The sequence below is a fragment of the Perognathus longimembris genome, chromosome 5, assembly GCF_023159225.1.
Source record: "Perognathus longimembris pacificus isolate PPM17 chromosome 5, ASM2315922v1, whole genome shotgun sequence".
Taxonomy (NCBI): domain Eukaryota; kingdom Metazoa; phylum Chordata; class Mammalia; order Rodentia; family Heteromyidae; genus Perognathus; species Perognathus longimembris.
The window spans coordinates 61,901,759-61,920,147 of record NC_063165.1 but is presented as its reverse complement, the minus strand read 5'-3'; the positions used below and the strand labels follow the sequence as shown (position 1 = coordinate 61,920,147).

Here is an 18,389-nt window from a genome sequence, read left to right as displayed (position 1 = left end):
AATCAAGATGTATCTCAACGACATAGTGCTCAATAAGCCAGGTTCAATATCCACTAACACAAAAAAAATCACAATAGTAATAAAGTTTAATATTGGGAAATGTTTAAACTGTATCTTAGCTGACACTTGCCAGCTCACCCAAAATTTCATTCAATGGAAACACAAAGTAACATTAAACATTAACTAATGGCTGTCAAATGAAAGAAAAATAAGAGAGGTTGTAAACTATATTTGTCAACACATATAATACATCAGACAACATATTGTGAAATAAGTTCTACTTATTTTAAGCCTCTCTTACCTTTCAAAGGATTTTTTTCAAACAAGAAATTAATAGTCATGGGCAGGGAATGGGGCTTAGTGGTAGAGTGCTTGCCTAACATGCATGAAGTCCTTGGGTTTGATTCCTTAGCATCACATATACAGAAAACTTCTCAGGCCCTGAGTTTAAGCCCCAGGACTATGAAAAAAGAATAGATATGGAAAATTAATAGGCAGACAAAGTATGCCATCAAATTTTTTATTTAAAAAACCAACCACCAGAATTTAACAACTAAGATCCCAAAATAGGAGAGTAAACAGAAGATTCCAAAAATCTATTGGAACAATAACCTATGTTGTCACAGGTTATTCCACCAGAGGATAGTGTAAATTTTAGAGCTAGCCCATTCACTAAACAGATGTCCCATTAGACATAAAGTTACTGAATAACAAAGTATTTGTGTCACTGGCTATTCTGGTTCAGTAAACAGACGCTATAATCTCCATGGTTAGAACAATAAAGATGAATTTATACTTGAAGTCATGGTTCAATCTGGTTGCATACCTACTCAGGAAAGCTCTCATCTAAATGGTGACTCACAGATTCGGATTCTTTCGTACTGCAGTTTACCATTTGGAACATGCAGTTTCTGAGGTTTTCACAGAATAGATGCTAGGGAATAAAATATAGGATTTTATGGGCAAAGCTGGAAATAGCACATACCATTTACACCTAAGTGTCTTTGTCTAGAAGTTAACCATCTTATTTTCACCTTGCTCCAAGAAAAGCTTGGAAATATAGTCTGTGTACCAAGGAAGTCAAAATGGAATTGTAAACATGCCAAATGCTACTGTACTTTGATGTTAATATTTCTGATATTTATCTTTGTGGAATGTATTATATACCGTTATGGTTCCTTCTTTTTGTGCCTCAAACTCATGTGACAAAGGATCGCTCACTGCTGTAACATAGAGGCCTAAAAGTGATGTTCCTTCTCTTTTTCCTCAATACTCTCAGTCATCTACATTCACATGGTTCATTTTTTCCAGCCTCTGTCTTTGTCCCTCCACCATCCTTCAGCCCAGGTGTTCACCTACCCTGTCCTGGAAAAAATCTCTTTCTCCTCTCTCACCTCAACCACAATTTATCCATCCCATCCATTGTCACCACTACAAACACAAAAACAATACAAATCTTCATTATCCTAAGACATAGTATCATTTTCCCTTACCCTTATACCTCAGCAGATTTACTTTAGGCTCTATAAACTGAGACTACCTAATTTTCTGATTCTTTTCTTCAATATCACAGTTCAATCAGTTGTGTTGCATTCTGGCTCTATGATGTCTATAATTTTGTGCACCCTACTTTCCAGTCTCCTGTTGTCTACTAGTTAAACATAGGCTTCGGCAACAGAAAAATATAAATACTTCATTCTGCTGAAAAAGTTTAGACTGCTTCTAGTTTCATGGAATAACCAATAAATCCTCATCATCAAAATCATACATCTCTGTAATGGCACACCAGAATTTCTTGGTCCTGTTTAACTGAAAGTTGGTACCCACTGCTGAACCTTCTCCCTATGGTCACATTCTTTCTCCCTATTTTCCCCAGCCTCTGGTCCCCACTGCTGAACCTTCCCCTATGGTCACATTCTCCCTAGTCTTCCCAGCCTCTGGTAACCACCATACTACTCTCAATTATGACATCTGCTTGGGTGAGGTGGAGAAGTGGGTGTGAGAGGTTTTTTTTTTTTTTTATTGATCTTCTCCTAACAGTTAACACGATATAAATGCACTCAGTTTTGTTTTAGAAAGCTATGTTGTTTTGACTTATAAACCAAAATTAATAAAAGATAATGATAATAAAGTGATTTACAGAACAAAAATAAGTCAGTGATTTGACAGAAGTTTGTTTTTTCTCTCCTAAAGTCAAAGTTAGGTGTTCATGATAGTCAAGTAGCTCTTCTCTTGATGCAGGAATACAGATTCTTCCAGGGATCTGCTACCATTGACACTTGGCTTCCAGTGTCACTACTGCAGGAAGAGAAAATATATGGGGTATAATAATTACAAGTTTTACAGACTAGGCCTGAAAATGGCATATATCATGAGGCTGCCAATGTTACATGGCTACAACTTATTTACATGGCTATACCTAAAACCAAAAGAAGGCTATGAACTCAGACAAAGGAGAATAGGTTTGAAAACAGCGTTCCTCCACCTCGTTCATCCTCTGCACATTTCTAGTATTTTCTACACCTTCCTGGTGTGTTGCATCAATTAAAATTGGGCTTGAATCTGTTAAATATCTCAAAATATCTCCTAAAACTAAAAAACTGCTCAGCATACTGAGTTCCTTACATATGTACTGAGGAGAAAAACAATAATATCTTAGGAGCCACTAATGTATATATTGTCATTTCTTTATAGTCTATATGTAGTCCTAGACTTCTAAAAATTGAGAGGTCATCTCTGCACGTTTGGTTTTTCCTTTTCTTGTCATGTAGCCATACATTTGCAGTATTTTATTTATTTATTTTTTCCAGTCCTGGGGTTTTGAACTCAGGGCCTGAGCACTATCCCTGCCTTCGTTTTGCTCAAGGCTAGCACTCTGTGACTTGAGCCACATGGCCACTTCTGGACTTTTCTATATATATGGTGCTGAGGAAATGAACCTAGGGCTTCATGTATATATGGCAAGTACTCTTGCCACTAGGCCATATTCCCAGCCCCTGCAGTATTTTAAAATATGGAATGCTTCAGCAACTTTCTTATCATCCTTGTACAGGAGCCATGGTAATCTCTGCCTCATTTCAATCTTAGTACACAGTATATGTTGCTGCAGCAAGCTTTGTATTGCCTTCAGCTTCTTGATGCTCTAGTCAGCTCTTTTTTACTCTACTGCCTCCCCAATATGCTAAATAATGCTAAATTTCAACATTGGATTCTTCAACAAATATAAACAAAAAATATGATCTCTAACAAATTTAATTATCATATATTATATTGTTATTTGATATTAATGTAATTACTAACATATTTTATTATATTTGCTTATAGTTTACAAGAGAATAAATAACAGCAGAACTGCTCAAGCTGTAGCTTGTGAGAACACTTGCTCACTTCGCAGAAACCTATGACTAAAAAATATAAACTTAAGTCTTCTTTCGTCTCCTCTCACAGTTAGTAAATGTTCACTGAGGGCTGGGAATATGGCTTAGCAAAGGAGTGCTTGCCTAGCATGCTTGAAGCCCTGGGTTCGATTCCTCAGCACAACCTGAGCTTTGTGCAATGTTCCACTAAACATATACTGCATTGCAAGTCACTAAAATGTCACTGCAAACAGAAAAAGAAAGAGGCAAAGAGAAATAATCTAGGCCAAAAAAGGACTTTGCAACAATTGAAAAACCCCAACTTTACAAACAATTGAAATGTTTGCAAGAGGAAAGACAGAGAATGGTGCAGCCACAGATCTCTGTTTTAACTGTTTCTTTTACATACTATCTTTGGCAAACTACTTCCCCTCTGGGGCTTCATTGTATTCTGAAGTTTTAATCCAAAGTTTCAGTTATTCTTCTCATTACAAACTAAAAAATTAGTTTCCAATTTAAAAGGCAATAACAAAACAAAAAAAATCGAAATTGAATCATCTATTAAAAAATCCTCTACTATTAAATTATATGGACGGTTCATAGACTACATCGCTGGTAAAGATGGTTACATTTGGTATTGAGGGTGACTGGAACAAAGAATAACAAAGTGAGCAGTTTACAGCACAAAATATGAAGTCGCACAGCTTTGGAGAATACAAGTCTGAAGTCCAGGTGCCAGAAGGGCTTTGCTCCTCCTACTTCTCCCTAGATCTGGTGATGGCTATTAAATTTTCAAATTCTTTGTCTTGTACTTTAACCGTTCTGATATCTTCTTCTAATATCTTCTCTCTGCATGTGTCCCTTTATTTTTCCTTTTTTGTAAAGATGCTGATCAGTTCTGATAAATGTACTACCCTACTCAAATATTAATCTTAAGTACGTATACAATGATAGTATTTACAAAGAAGGACATAGTCTGAGATGCTGGCTAGTATTTTGTCATACTTTTGGGAAGTATACATTAAAAACGATGATACCAGGCAGGTACTGGGGACTTGTGCCTGCAATCCTAACTACTCAGAAAGCTGGTATCTGAAGATTGTAGTTCAAAGCCCACACAGGTGAGATTATTTTCCTCAATTAAAAATTGGAAAACCAAAAGTGGTGTGGTGGCTCAAAGAGATGGAGTGCTAGCCTTGAGCAAAAAAACTCAGGAACAGTACCCATGCCCTGAGTTTGAGCCCCATGACAAACAGCAACAACAACAAAAAGATGATAGCTATCATTGCTTATGGGGAAATTTATATTCATAGAAACCTGACAGTTTTAAAATAGGAAGCAATTTGGGCATGGTACCAGACACCTGCAATCCCAACTAACTCTGGAAATAGAGACAAGAAGATGAATCTTGAGGACCAGCCTGGGCTACATAAAAGATCTGAGGTCCTATCTCACTTCTGTTAGAATGGACATCATCAAGAATATGAACAATAATAGATGCTAGCATGGATGTGAGTAAAAGGAAACCTAGTACACTGCTGGGAGTAATGTAAACTTATTCAACCACACTGGAAAGTAGTATAGAAGATCCTAAAAAAAAAATCTAAACAAAGAACTACACAATAATCTAGCAATTCTACTCAAAGATTATAAACTAGGATACAGTAAAGACACCTGGGTAACCATGTTCATTGCAATATTATTCATCATAGCCAAAGTATGGTGCTCAGGTGCCCTTTAATAGATGGATGAAGAAAATTACATAACAGAATTTTACTCATCCTGTGGAAAGAATGATATTGTGTCATGTGCAAAGAAATGGAAGGATCTAGAAAATGATGAAAGGGGTGACATTGATCAAGATGCATTGTCTTCATAAACTGCTTTTTTTAATAGCAGCATCTTAATACAACTACTTTAAGATTCTAAAAATACACTAAAAATAAAAGAGTATAATGCCATTTGCTCTGTCTTTGTCTACTGGGCTAGCACTCAATTCTTGCTGTGGCCAAGGAGTCTCTCTCTCTCTCTAATAGTATTTATTAATAGGTAATAAATAAAAATATTTTTTCTATTAAAAAAATAAAAAAAATAAATTGGTCATTTATAGGACAGCATATGTCAGGGACACTCGGCTCCGAGCGCTTCCCCTGTCCCGCGGGGGAAGCAGGGAGCATATCCCAGGGGGGTAGAACTGAGAAGAGGTAAAGAGCCACGAAACCGCCCAACCCAAGCCCCCCTATGTTTAAGGCAGGACACAGGACACACAGGTGATTCGGGGAGAATTCAAGCAAACATCGGAGGCCTTTATTCTGGGATTGGATTTATATAGCAGTAATGACAGCAGGAAGGGGAGGGATTTGGAGCTGCTAGCTAGGCATGGTGATAGGCTAGTTAGGCTGTCCTCCAAGAGTGACATCATAGGACTTGCCCTAATGGCAGTCGTCACGGCCCCCAGGACCACCTCTTGGCCCATCTTGGCCCACACCCGGTCTGAGGCGGGAGGCGGGGCTGGTTAGAGCCGCCTTTCCAGTTCCGGACCTGGAGAAGGCAGGCGGGGCTAGGAGCCACATGGCCCCAGGGCTGGAGATGAGGCGGGCCTGCTAGGACAGCCTCTTAAAGCTGCAAGCAAGTGCCCCACATCTCCCCCTTCCATTTTCAAATAGCAGGAGGTGCCTTACTCGAGAATGCACCTGTCTTAGGTTGCCCCCCTGTTGGAGAATTAAAGTCTCCAACCAGTGGAAAAGTTTAGCCCCGGCACGGTTACTCTGATGCCTCATTAGCACACTAATAGGCCCTTGGGAACACATTCCCAGAAAGGAGTTTCTGGTGTTTGTGGGCCAAAGGAAGCCACCAGTTGTTGTGAGAATCTCCTCTTTCCCCCTACTTAGCAAGTCTCCCTTAGGAGACTTGCTAGACCAGCTGCCTTTAGTGTTAGATTCTCTCTGTAAACAGGAAAGTCTCCTCACTAGATTCTCACTATAAACAGGAAAGTCTCCTCACTGTTATTTCACAAGTATTTGGAGAAGTCAAGATTGATGTTATCTAGCCTTAAGGAGATAGTAGCTAGGAGATAATTAGTTCTACCTCTGTTGTATACAGTTCCTTGTTTTGATATCAATAATCTTTGTAGTCACTACCTCCTGTTATTAGAAAGGCATTTGTATCAAGTTCCTGCCCTCACAGTAGGAAATTTCCTCCACTTCTGTATTTGAGACATATGTCATGCTGTATTGATCTTTTACCCTGTAATTGTAAAATTGGTTTCTAACCCTATATAAACCCTGGCCCTCTTGGAATAAAGTATGCATTGGTTCACTCGCCTTGCATCCCCCGTGTCCTGATTTCGACTGCAGTTACCCAGGTTCAACATCTGGCGTCCGGACCCAGGGACCTGACAATTGATCCACAGGAGATTGCGGAACTGCCGAGCTCTCGAGTGAGGTGAGAGATATTTTTAATTCACAGGAGACAAGGGATCTGTGTGTAATTCACAGGAGACAAGGGATCTGTGTGGTGAGCTCCTATTCTTAAAAAATTACGGGGTTATGGGACAAGCTAAACCAACTCCATTTTCTAATTTTATCCACCATGTATTGAAACGGGACGGAGCTATGGTCTCGTGTTCACAAAGAGATGAGTGTGTACAGGTAGTGGAGTATAATGTATGGTTCTCAGAGGGAGATACTTTAGATTTAGAAGTCTGGGAACGAGTAGAGAATAATATGGAAAATGAATATCGGTGTGGAGACAAGGTTCCAGTTACATTTTGGTCTGTTTGGGCATTAATACATGCAGCCGTGAGCATGATGTCTCCTGACGCTATCATAACATCAGCTGCTGAGCCAGAGGCTGACGTGGAAAAAGCTATGAAGGCTTATAATTTGTCCGGGGAGGTAAAAACTCAAATTGGGCAGGAGCTAAAAGACATGGCAACACCTGAACTATCTCCTGTCAGTTTTGTTAAAGAAAAATTAACATCAAATAAGCCTTCAGCCTCTACCTATGCTCCTTCAGAGAATGATGCTAATTTAGGCAGCTCAGCAGTGCAGTCAAAGTGCTACAGATGCTCTTTCGATCTGCCAGGGGCAGTCAGGAAGGTGAAAGTAAAGAACAAATAATTGTGGCCGCGGAGCCCACTTTTACTTTAATTAATCTAAGTCCTATGGTTCTGCTTCTCTCTCTTGCTATCAAACTTTTCCTGTCATTCAACCCCCTCCAACCGGAGGTGTAGCACAGCCCCCTCATTAACAAGATATTGACCAGGGTCACTTAACTTAGGACAGCTGTAATACGGGGCCGTCTCATGGCTCCCTTCCAGTGAAGGAGGCTTCCCCATCATCTTTTCTTTACAACCAGGCACTAGCAGGGGAGCTGACACTCCCTGTTTTAGTCCATCAGCCTGGAATTGGGGAAGGACTAGTGATTTTTCTTTTACTTCTCAAGAGAATTTTTACTGCAATTGCACTTTTAATTTGCGCCTGCGCTACATGTTTCATGTGTCTTTGTCCTTGTTTGATTAGTTGTGTTTCGTGTGGAGTGCTAAATTGGGAAAAAAGTCCTCTGGTGGGCGGCCTCGGCAGGTTGATTGCCAGGGGATGGAAATCTCCACTGGGGAGGATCCCCCTGAAAATTTTCAGGGCCCTATGGACTTTCCATCACTCTGGCTGGCAGCTTGTGGACGCTGGACATGCCATCCAAGGCGTAAAAGCCTCTGTTTCTATGTCCTGTTTTGTCTTGACTAGTTTTGTCTTTGAGATTGGTACCAGATTTAAACATAAACTTTTGTTTCCCTTATTTCTGTTGTCCATTTACATGTCTATGGGCAAAACATTTACTAGGTACTGTGTCTCCTTCTGCTAGAAGACAGAAAAAGTGCAGGCTGCTAAGAGCTGAGTTCAAACAGCCGGCTAGGCTAATCTTAGCCTGAGAGTAAACACTAAGAGTCAAGTGCTAGGTGGACTCAGTAATACTCCAGGGGACCCCAACCCAGTTATCTTCAGTGTTTAGTATGCTAAGATACTTTGCTAAAACTAATAGGCCCTAGCGAATAAGACTAAACAATGCTAAAATCATTCATTAAAGGTTTTGTTTTAAGTTTTGGTCATTACAAGAGTAAGATTGGAAAATATACCTTTTGCCACTAAAAAATGTACGGCTGATAGTTGTTTGGACTGCTTTTAAGTTCTGTTTACATTAATACCTACATATGTGAATGTATGTATGTGTGTGTGCGTGCGCACAGATGTATGTGGGTGTGAATGTGTTCAAGATTAAAAATGTATGATGTAAAAATAGGTTAGTTTAACTTTAAACTTCAAAAGATCATCGAATTTGGGCATTACCAAAAGCTTTAAAGGATTATTTATTTTAAAAGAAACTATAGTTAAAAATTCTTTAATTCATGGTTAAAAATAAATAAATAAATAAATAAATAAGAACTTAGCATGGGCCCTTTAACCTATCCTCAGTAGTGAGGGGTAAACTGACAAAAGTACAGTTTAGCCGATCCACGTGATGGGACAGCCGTAGGGTGGCGTCCATTCATAGTGGGAGAGGGCAAGCTGGCCCCAAGGCAGTTCATCAAGCTCTAAGGAGTAGGATGGAGATAGGCCCATTCTATAGGACAGGCCAATGGAGGCCTTTCTTTTATTTCTTTTGTTTTCAGGTATAAACATTGGAAACCTCAGGGTAAAATGTATGATTTGACTGATACTTCTAAAACTGCCCCTTAGGATGGATTAAAATTGGAATATCTTAAAGGAGAGTTAAAAGTTTATTTACCTGATATAACTCGATTTCTGTACAGGTTTGCAATTTGGATGTATTAAAAAGGCAAATATGCTAACTCTGAAATCTCATGGTTATAATTCTGGGGCACACTGCTAAGTGTACTCTTGTTACAATTGTTTTGGGTATCACTCTAACAAATCAGGTACTAAATTTTTTAAGTGTAAACTGTACTGTAACAGTAAGATTAACTATCTTAAGTCACATATAATCAGGTAAATATTTTAAAGTATATAAACTAATGGGGGATAGAAGTACACAACTTTCATTAACTCTCTGTATATAGGAAAATGGCTCTTTTAAAGCAGACAACCAGGAGGCAATGTGCCCCCTGGGCTTCAGTTTTTCTATGCAAATACAGGCTGAGGTAAAGGTGTGAAAGCCTCTACTTTAAAAGGTTTTAGAATGCCTTTCTAGATAAGAAATTTGGAAGTGAAAAACAAGCAGCATGAAGCAATGGGTGATACCTAGGCTCCAGATTTCTTTTAATACAGCCAGGCTTGGTAAAAGACTTGAGATCAAAAATGTATTCTGAGATATAAAATTTAAAATGTTTGTTTTAAGTTGGATATAGGAAAACGATGGCTATCAAGATGATTGTTTAATTACTACTCCAGTTTGTTTTACAGGTTTTCAATAAAATGATTTATTATTTGCTGCACCTAATAAAAATATTGTATCAAAATTGTTACAAATTTTGCCTTAGACTTTCAACAGTATAATTTAATAATTGCCCCTGATAAAATTCATTTAAACAGAAGAACCATTTAAGTCTGGGATATTTAGAAGACAAGTAATTACCCCCCAATTAATAAAAATCCGTACTGAAGAGTTAAAAACTCTCAATGACTTTCAAAAGTTATTAGGGGACATCAATTGGCTTCGCCCTTCCTTAGGAATTCCCACATATGCGCTGCATAATCTATTTTCCATCCTTCAAGGAGATTCGGACTTAAAAAGCCCCCGTGAATTAACTGATGAGGCACGTCAGGAGCTACTTCTAGTGGAAAAGGCCCTGGCTCAAAATTCCTTAGCTTGGGTAGACCTATCTGCCCCTATTGGGTTGCTAATTTTACTTACCAAAGACTACCCTACAGGGGTGCTAGCTCAGTACAATAAGCCTTTGGAATGGATATATACCAAACACACTTTCTCCAAAACGTTATCCACCTATCCAGAGATGATCAGTTTCATTATCATGCAAGGCCGTAAGAGATGCCTGCAAATCAGTGGGCAAGACGCCTACTTCATTATCACCCCTATACCTAAACAGCAGTTTGAGTTTATGTTACAAACCTCTGATCTTCTCCCTCTGGCTTTAAATGGCTTTACAGGGGAAATTTTATACTATTTACCTTCTAGTCCTCTTTGGCAATTTTTTCAAAGACAAACTTATGTTATTGATAATATTTTACTCTCTGAGCCCATTCTAAATGCTCCCAATGTTTTTGTAGATGGTACTAAAAATAACAAATGTGCTTTCTGGACAGAAGATAAATATCAAGTTTTCTTTACCCCTTGGCAATCAGCACAACAAAATGAGTTACAGGCATATTATATATGCTCTGGGAAATTTCTTGATACCTTTTAATTTAATTACTGACTCTGCTTATGCAGCACATGTTTTATGCAATATATACTCTGCTGTTATTTCTCAAATAAAACCCCCACTAAGTTCACTATTTAAACAATTACAGAACCTGTTGCGCCAGAGGCAACACTCTTTGTATGCAGTCCATATTCGAGCTCATTCTAATTTGCCAGGTCCTATGGCATATGGTAATGCTAAAGTAGATGCTTTAGTCTCTTTTGCCTCAGCAGAAGATCATGCTGCCCGGCACTCTAATGCAGGTCATTTACATGTTACTTATAAAATTCCCTTTAAACAAGCTAAACAAATCATTGCTAACTGTCCTACTTGCAGACCCTTGCATCTGCGAACTCTTCCCCACGGTGCGAATCCTCAAGGATTGGCTCCTAATAAAATATGGCAAATGGATGTAACACACATCCCTGAATTTGGCCGCTTACAATATGTGCATGTATCCATTGATACACATTCTTCTTTTATTTGGGCAACACCTCTACCAGGGGAAAAAGGGACTCATGTCATTCAACATTTACTAGAAACATTCGCAGTCATGGGGATTCATTCTCAAATAAAAACTGACGATGCACCAGCTTATTCCAGTAAACAGGTACGAAAATTTTTAGAATTTCATAACATTCTTCATGTTACAGAAATTAAATACAATCCTCAAGGTCAAGGTATAGTAGAAAGAGCTCATTATACATTAAAAACGCAAATTAAAAAACTAAAGAGGGGGAGTATGGATAGTACTGAGGGATATGCAACTTCTATGAAAAGTATTTATAAAACAGCCCGAGCTGCTATTGCAGAAGCACTATTTGTCCTTAACTTTTTAAATTTGCCTCAAGGAGATGTTTTAGCAAGAGCTGAGCAACACTTCCTAGCTCTGCCTATGCAAAACAAACCCCAGCCAGTTTGGAATAGATTGGGGGTTGGGCTAGGGGTTGGGCTAGATTGGGTCCCGGGGAGTTAACCCAGGGGCGAGGGTATGCTTATGTTTCTACAGAAGACAGCCCATCTTTCTAGCACCTGCTCCAGTGGATCCAGCAACAAACACCCCTCTGTCCATCAAGGGGGTGAGACATTCTCATTCAAGTGATAAGGCCATTCAAATGGACAGGTGTGCACTGGTAACCTGTAGGGGCTACATCAGAGGTAATGTATTGGGCCTATATTTTCTAACCCTCCTTTATTACGTCCATATTTATGGACAAAAGCCCCTGTCTCTGTTTTTACATCTATTCCTAATTTACTCTCTCCCCCTATGGGTCTGGCATTCCAGTCTTTCCTATGGAAGAGAAAAGATCATTTAACTTCTCTTATTCTCAGTTCTCTAAAGCTATCTGTCAAGGCCGTTCCCCATGTTACCCTTTTAGATATCAATATTGGATTCAGCATGGAGGTTCATATAACTCCAGTAGAACTCGGCTGATTAGACTGTCTTCCTGGTCTGTGGGATCTCATACCTACTGAAAGACATTGGGAAAGTTGTCGAGGAATTTTTCCAAGTATTTGGAATACATCCCAGCATACTTGGTATGATTGGGGACCTTTTGGTGTGTGGTTGAAAAACTGCACTGAATATAACTCATCTTGTGACCCTACTTTATCTATGAACATGTCCAATGCCATGTCTGCTAAACAGCTTTTAGGGTGGTTTGGAGCAGGCTTTAGTGACCCCTGGCCTGCTCTCGCCCATGGAAACAGGCTATTTCCTCCACAACGTCATCTCTGGAAATTAGCAGCTTCTCTGGCTCCTGTATTGCTGGCCAATGGAACTTACTCAGGAACTAAAGGATCCTCGGCCTCCTACAAATTCACAGTTGTAAAGACCTACAATATCTCTGCTTGTGTTCATTTTCCACAAGTACTGATGGTCGGCCCCATAAACATAACTAAGAATGCCATTACCAGCATAAATTGTAAATTGTATACTTGCTTGAATAACAATGTCACCTTTAATTTTAGTCAAGATAGGATCATGATTTTAACCCAGCGTAACTCCCTTTGGGTTCCTGTTTGCATGCATCGTCCCTGGGCTGGAGGACCTGTACAAGGATTGGTAATGCAGTTTTTCAAGCGGCTTCTGAGGAGGAGTCGTTGTGCCATTGGACTGATTATTGCAGGACTTGTTGGACTGATTGCCATTGCTACAACTGCAGCAGTATCCGGAGCCGCATTGCGACAATCTGTACAAACTCATGACTTTATGGTGCAGTGGCACCAGGACTCCCACAATCTGTGGCAGCACCAGCTGGAAGTAAATGCCCACCTTCAAGATGAGATAGAAGCTGTTAAAGGAGGAGTGTTTTGGCTTGGACAGAAATATCTGGCTTTACAGCAACGATTGTTTTTGACTTGCGATTGGAATTCTAGTCATGTCTGTGTAACACCTTATAAATATAATGCCTCTGAATATGAATGGAATGATATACAAATGCTTATAGATGGAGCCCTACTAAATGGTACGTTAAGTGAACAAAGCTTGTACAGGGAGGTTTTTTAAGCTTTTCAAAAGGAATTGCCAGATGCCTCCTCTATTGATGACATAGCCCAAGGACTAGCTCAGACCTTAGAAGGACTAGACCCTAGGGGGTGGTGGCAAAGTATTACCCATAGTGTTGGAAGTGCTTCTATTGCCTTAATACTTATGATATGTGTCTTTTTCTTAGGATATTGTTCTATCTTAGCTATAATGAAGCGTTACACTAGGAATAATTCCTCTGATGTTTTACTCACTGCCCTTAAACTTTCTAGAGAAGCGGCTGTGGAAAATTAATAAAAAAGGGGGAATTGTTGGAGAATTAAAGTCTCCAACCAGTGGAAAAGTTTAGCCCCGGCACGGTTACTCTGATGCCTCATTAGCACACTAATAGGCCCTTGGGAACACATTCCCAGAAAGGAGTTTCTGGTGTTTGTGGGCCAAAGGAAGCCACCAGTTGTTGTGAGAATCTCCTCTTTCCCCCTACTTAGCAAGTCTCCCTTAGGAGACTTGCTAGACCAGCTGCCTTTAGTGTTAGATTCTCTCTGTAAACAGGAAAGTCTCCTCACTAGATTCTCACTATAAACAGGAAAGTCTCCTCACTGTTATTTCACAAGTATTTGGAGAAGTCAAGATTGATGTTATCTAGCCTTAAGGAGATAGTAGCTAGGAGATAATTAGTTCTACCTCTGTTGTATACAGTTCCTTGTTTTGATATCAATAATCTTTGTAGTCACTACCTCCTGTTATTAGAAAGGCATTTGTATCAAGTTCCTGCCCTCACAGTAGGAAATTTCCTCCACTTCTGTATTTGAGACATATGTCATGCTGTATTGATCTTTTACCCTGTAATTGTAAAATTGGTTTCTAACCCTATATAAACCCTGGCCCTCTTGGAATAAAGTATGCATTGGTTCACTCGCCTTGCATCCCCCGTGTCCTGATTTCGACTGCAGTTACCCAGGTTCAACACCCCCCCACCATGGGAGGTCATACCCATCATTGGCTAACACCCTAGCTCTTCAGGCAAACCTACCTGCAGGGCCTGCCAGCCCAGTGGAAGAGTGGGGAGAGTGGGATTGGCACTCAAGAGAAAGCCCTGTTATTTCTGCCTCATGCCTGTACACCCCGGTAGGCTGCGCGTCCTGGTGGGTGATGTGACCAACCTCATAGGGTTTCCAGATGGCTAAAAGCAAAGGACCACCATTGGCTGGACAGCCCTAGCTTATTGCTTAAGAAATATGGGAGATCTATTTGTCCTAGCAGGAGGCAATGTAAACATAAGGCAAATGTAGACATAAGGCAAATGTGAACATAAGGCAAATGTAAACATAAGGCAGATGTAAACATAAGGCAGGTGTAAACATAAGGCAAATGTAAACATAAGGCAAATGGGGGCCTCTCCCAGAAAGGGTAGTAGATGAGAGAGCTACCCATCTGGCTCAGTCCAGGGAAAATGGGAGTTTTTAGTCTGTTTCTGCGCCACTCAAGGTAACACAGGCAGGATTCTCCTTCTCTGGCAGTGAGGTAGAAGCAGGTTCAGGCTCTGGTGACTCTGGAGGTCCACGGCAGCCAAGGTGCTGGTAACTTAATGCATGTGGTTAGTAAACATTTTATCATAAACATTGAAGCAAGGTGCCAAACCATCAACGCCTATTTCCCTCCAACGGTAACCCCTAAGCTCAGCAGCAGGGGAAAGGCAAAAGGGAAACAATAGTGCAATACTCCGTTCCAGTTTTTGTGCAAAGCTGCAGGCAATATCGCCACAGCAAAAATATTGTGCCACGAAAGATGCCAAGGCAGAGTCCAGGAAGCAAGCAGGACCGGGCACTGGGAGGAAGGGAGGCTGGCTGCCTCCGATGTCATCCACCACTGATGCACACAGGCAGGCTTCCCGTATTTCCATGGAGGAGCAGGAGGAAATCCACCATGGTCTTTGTTTGTTCCTTGAGAGAACAAGGAGAAGACATTCCTCAAGAGCGAGTGCTCTTGGGTGGTTGTTCTGATGAACAATACTTTAAGTCTCTAGCTGGTATCCAAATTGGGCTTGGATCCCCAATCAGGAAGACACATGCAAAGCCCCTTCCCACACTGATAAGTGGGTCCAGACCTCGCCATGCTCCAGTGAGGGGGTTCTTCCAACAGACTTCCACCTTTAAATAAGGTGTCTGGTTTGACCAATGCCTCTGAAAAGCCAACAGAGGATGGTCTTTGGAAAGATTTAAAGTATTTAATGTAAACATAGCTGTCCTTAACTGGTCATGGGGACTGCTCCCCCCCACTTTTGTTTTAATAATTGGTCCTTTAGGGTCTTATTATGCCTCTCAATTATGGCCTGACCCCTCGAGATGTATGGTATTCCAGTGGTATGTTTAATGTTCCATATTTGGAAAAATGTCTGCAATGGTTTGCTAATGAAGCAAGGTCCATTATCTGTCTTTACCTGTAGAGGAAGCCCCAGGATAGCAAAACATTGTAGAAAGTGGCTTTCAGCATGCCGGGCCCTTTCACCCGAATGGGCAGTTACCCAGCACACATGTGAATGGGTGTCTATGGACATAAATATATATTTTAACTTCCCAAAGGGAGCATAGTGGGTTACATCAGTTTGCCAGATAACATTAGGCTTAAGGACTCTGGGGTTAACTCCAGGAGACTGCAGAGCTGGGACCTGCAGAAATGGCATACATGATCTGCATGTCCTTATGATCTTTTCAAGTCCTTCACAGGAACTAAAAGGAATCTTTGATGTAACTCTCTCCAATTTAAATGCATAGACTCATGGAGTCCTTGAGCCATTTGAAGATTTTGAGGCTGTGTAATGGCTGTAGCTATAATAGTCCCATTAGTGGCCAGATGATCAGCCATTTGGTTACCTTGTGCCAGGTTCCCAGGTAGTCCTCGTTGTCCATGAAGGTGCTGCAAGAATATAGGCTCAGCCCATTGTTTTAGTAAATACCTGACTTGGATCATCAGAGGACTAATTGAATTTCTATCTAATTTAATATATGAGGATACTAGGGTTGGTAACAAATTGACTACATACAAACTGTCAGAAAATAGGTTCATCGGCTGTTGAACATGGGTTAGTGCCAGGGAAACTGCATACAGCTCCTTAAACTGTGCAGACCCTGTAACCGGCTCAAAGTAGTGGGTGTTTTCTTTCCTATTGACAGGGGAGGAGGCGGAGTATACCACCACGACAGACCCTGCCTTTCCTCCATCTGTAAAAACACTTACAGATTTGATAAGAGGTCTGGTAGATAAAAGTATGGGGAGGGGGGAGTCCACTGTAGCCTTGAAAATGAGGTCACTCACCTTGAAGTGCCATAATGGCAATCTAACTTCCCCATGAAACCCTCCAAGGTGCTAGACACCAAGTTGTGGTTTCTTCTAACCCACTCAAACTCTGACAGCCGGTAGGCAATAACTAACACATCAGGATCCCACCCATAATGCCTCAGGGAGGTGTCCCTGCCCTTAATTACCAGGTCAGCTAGGTGGTCTAGCTGTGAATAAACCCTGGGAGCTCCTCCTACTGATGTATGCACCAATTGGAGAGGCTCGCCTAACTGGGTAATAACAGCTGAGGAAAGCTCTGAGCCAGGAAGGATCCAAAGACAAAGGGGGCATTCGGGCCTATAACGAGCCAACTGTGCCATATTTAGGGCCGTTTGGATTTTCAGAAATATTTCTTTTTTTTTTTTTTTTTTTTTTTTTTTGGCCAGTTTTGGGCCTTGGACTCAGGGCCTGAGCACTGTCCCTGGCTTCTTCCCGCTCAAGGCTAGCACTCTGCCACTTGAGCCACAGCGCTGCTTCTGGCCATTTTCTGTATATGTGGTGCTGGGGAATCGATCCTAGAGCCTCGTGTATCTGAGGCAGGCACTCTTGCCACTAGGCTATATCCCCAGCCCCCAGAAATATTTCTTGAAGTGACGGAGTTATTGTAATAACACCAGTGGGGGCTTTATCCTTTAGAGTGTCAAAAAGCAGAAGCAGCTCTTCCTCTTCGGTAGGCAGGTGAAGCCAAGGTCTTAGCCAATTAATCTCACCTAACAGTTTTTGCAACTCCATCAAGGTATAGGATGACTGGAAGGATAATTGGGGCTTAAGGGGGCAAACAGAATCTAAGTTCAGCCCCCCAAAACCTTAAAGGGATATACAGTCTGAATCCTCCCCTTTGTAGGAGTATCCATAGCCTCCTATAGGCAGCTTCCAGCACTTGGGCATCTGCCACCCCAATAATGATGTCATCCATGTAGACATACAAAATAATATCTGGCCTGGTCTGAAGAGGTTGGAGGACCTGTGACACATAATGTTGACAGAAGGCCGGACTGTTAGCCATGCCCTGGGGTAGAACTACCCACTCATACCTTTGGTCTGGCCCCTGGTAATTAACCAAGGGGAAGGAGAAGGCAAACTTCTCACAGTCCTGTGGGTCAAGAGGAATGGAAAAGAAACAGTCCTTGATGTATATTACAATAAAAACCTGATCCCGAGGAATGGAGGGGATCCACAGCAGCCCTCACAAAGGGGTCTCTGGGGGAATTATCCGCTCATTAATTTTCTTAGATCCTGTAACATTCTCCACTCACCTGAGGCCTTTTGTATAACGAATACAGGGCTGTTCCAAGGACTTAAGAAGGGTCTAATGTCCTAGGGCTAGTTGTTCTGATATTATTTCCTTTAATCTTTCTAAGTTGTTTAGGGGGAGTGGCCACTGTTCCACCCACATTGGGGGGCCCCGGGAGTCATCAGATGGCAGGGATGGCAGGAACAGTGGCCACTAGAATTGGGGGCAAGGCCCTGTAAGAGGGACGGGAGCCTCCTGCCCCGAGACCTTGAAAGGGGACACTCCCTGATAGTCACTAGGATCACCTGACAGGCCATGACCTGTGGTGATCAACGCCTCAGCTTCCCCCAAAATATCCAGTCCTAGCAGATTACTGTTAGGCCAGTCACCACCAGGGGGTGCACTTCTCCCTTGCTACTGTCTATATCACTCCAGGCAAGCCAGTCCCTGGTTATCTCACAACTAGCATCACCCCCCACCCCCGACAACAGAGGCCTGGGGATCAGCTGCCACTGTGGGGGAACCTCCTCCTTTCTTAGTATAGTCTGGTCTGCTCCGGTGTCAATTAAACATTGGAACTTTTTCCCTGCTATA

The 18,389-nt window shown here is 41.3% G+C and overlaps 1 pseudogene; it reads right to left on the bottom strand.

Annotated features, from left to right (window-relative positions):
• Positions 1–3,007: 3,007 nt before the first annotated feature.
• Positions 3,008–3,108, bottom strand: LOC125352157 (annotated as a pseudogene).
• Positions 3,109–18,389: the final 15,281 nt, after the last annotated feature.